Source organism: Alosa alosa, chromosome 19 (genome assembly GCF_017589495.1).
Source record: "Alosa alosa isolate M-15738 ecotype Scorff River chromosome 19, AALO_Geno_1.1, whole genome shotgun sequence".
Taxonomy (NCBI): Eukaryota; Metazoa; Chordata; class Actinopteri; order Clupeiformes; family Clupeidae; genus Alosa; species Alosa alosa.
The window spans coordinates 21,332,885-21,335,557 of NC_063207.1; the positions used below are offsets into that span (position 1 = coordinate 21,332,885).

Here is a 2,673-nt window from a genome sequence, read left to right on the forward strand (position 1 = left end):
GAAGACCTCAGATGATTCTGCAGTTGTGGGGTGTGTCAGTGATGGTGAGGAGACGGAGTACAGGCAACTGGTGAACCGCTTTGTGACATGGTGCAGTAGCAACCTCCTTGTCTTGTTCACTTGGAGCATCTTGAATCTGGACAGAAAGTCTTGGTGCATCACAGAAAGGCCTTACGCCCGGCGCGGATGATGAAATTTCCGTCATCCACACTGTGCGTAGACCATATCTGCACAAGTATACTTCCTGCAAAATCTTTACATCTTTGCGGTAAATGGCGCCAAAAGCTCTGTCCATTTGCAGGAAATGCTTTCAAGTGTGCTTGGTGTGTTCCTGTGGGAGAGGAGGCACATGTAGTCATCCCTAATGTAAAAGTGGACATGTACTCTGGGCCCTGCTTCCTCCGGCTGTCCCTTACAGAGAAGCTGAAGATGGACTTGCGATGACAATCAAAGAATAATGGAAGGGGAAACGCTGTGTTGAGAGAGTGATTGAAATCTCACTGAGAGATGGGATGGGATAGTGTCCGCACACACAGCGGAAGCCAGCGCATGTTGTAGGAAACATTTAAATCATGGGTTCATAACACAGTGTTGAATTATTTTACCAGAAAATATCAGCTTCAAATCTGGAGAAAGTAGTCTCTGACATTGTGGATACACGCCTGCAACACCTGATATTGCACTGTGTGAGGTTGCAGCTAAGAGAATGACCCTTTTTATTGGTTATAGACAAAATTGGGTACCCCCTTAGTATTAAATGGATACCCGTTACAAAATTTGACAAAATTCCTACTTTTGTCTATTCCTTTGAATTGTACTTTATAAACATCCTTTAATTCATCCTATGGAGGAATCTGCAATCCTAATCCAATACACTTTCTGTCCAATTCAGGGAATTTTTGGGGTCCTATATTTCATTCGGCGTGTGGACTAAAAATATTCCAGTGTTTGGACAGAGTCCCGGCTCTGTAAATGGGAAACAAACATAGTGGCTCATAGCCGTAAATTATTTCAGCCAATCAGCACATTGTGTTGTGAGCATCATTTGATTAGCTGTTGAGCTCCGTAGTCAGAACCATGGACTCTACCTTTAAAAGAGATATATACTGTAGTTGCAAGCACATTTGTTAGTTGCTGCATCAAGGTGAAAAGTAGAACTAATAAACCTGGGCCTTACACACAGGAAACTATCAAAACACTGCACTTTATGCCTAATCCTATGGCCGTTTCCTCTTTAATAATAATAATAATATAAATAAATAATAATAATAATATGAATTATTAGATTATTAGATGTCTTTGAATATGGTGTTGATTGCCCTAATAGCTTTTTTCCCATAGCAATTGCTTTGAAGAGCTGAATGAAATGTTGACAGATTTTCCACAAACCAAATTAGCCTCTAGCCCCCCACTTTGGAGAGAAATGGGAAAAACCGTCAAGCATGCACCCAGAACAGTTTTCAACCTCTATTCCAACTTTGGGAAAGATCAAGGGCCCTCTGCCACACTAACATCTGCAAAGAATTTGGCATCGAGCTGTTCAATGCTTGATCTTCCAAAAATATGAGATTGGACTTGTGACGTAGAGCCGGATTAAAGTGTCATATAAATCAGTTGCGCAACGGTCAGGGTGTTCACTCTGGCCAGTAGCTAAGAGGTGCTTTCCTGTTACATGTATAAAAGTCTGGCGATGGATGATGGTGGAGCGTCTGGAGCTTTCCAGTGGGCTTGAAGTGTGTTACAAATCAGGGCTTATGCCACTGATCCAAGGAACCAACTGATTCAAGAGAAAATGCAACTCATTCAATGACTATAAATGGGCGCTGTAAACTCTGCCCTAAGACTTTACAAAGACGTGTTAACTCCACACTTTGTCTTGCACAACCAGCTTAGTTTGTACAACTGTCTAAGAATGGGTCTGCAAACAAAGGCTGTGATCATTTACGCAACAGTGACACTCGATGGACAAACAATAGTGCATGTTTTGTGGTTCCAAGAGTTTTTTACTGCATGTTGTTTCAGTCAAAAAGGGATCAACATCTGTATATTCAAAAACAAAAATCTCCATATAGATTTAGATTTTTAGTTCATATCTTGAAAATAAAAAAATTAACACCACTTCATTACATTTTAGAAAAATAATTATACATATTTACACTTCTGTACAAATGACTCATTAACAGTGCAAATGACTCAGTCATACATATATATCAGAGGATAGCATATATTATGTCCACGCTGGGCCTATCTTTTAGTTTCATATCTTCATTTCATTGCCATCTCAATCTTATTGTGCAGTTTACATGCTTCCTTTCCCACCATCCCTCTACTCAAGTCACGTCTGCTAACCCTATATGGGCCTCTCCGCCGTTTTGCGATTCAACATCCACGTACCCCCCCGAGCACAACTTACTTGTCCTATCAAAACATCTGGCCGTATGATAGGTCTAATGACCACTCTCCCATCGTTAGAATGTGCAACAGCCCCGTCGTAAATCAGACCGTGGCACAGGTGCGTAGACTTTCAAAACCCAACTTGGCAGACCACAGCCCCATATATCCCACGGCCTTTTCAAATACCCAGGTAACCATCCACATAAAGCAGAGTGCATCTGACTGCTCTCTTTAAACCACTCCAGATTGTTTACCGATCACCGCTCAGGCTCCTTCTAA

At 41.5% G+C, this 2,673-nt stretch overlaps 1 protein-coding gene across 2 annotated transcripts in view; it reads right to left on the reverse strand.

Moving 5' to 3' along the window:
- Nucleotides 1-1,978: 1,978 nt before the first annotated feature.
- c19h1orf115 (chromosome 19 C1orf115 homolog) overlaps nucleotides 1,979-2,673 on the reverse strand; it is a 3,516-nt gene continuing 2,821 nt past the window's right edge. For both annotated transcript variants that reach the window (XR_007191851.1, XM_048228190.1), the window contains one exon: nucleotides 1,979-2,673. This exon is cut by the window's right edge. The gene's annotated coding sequence lies outside the window, so the exon portion shown is untranslated.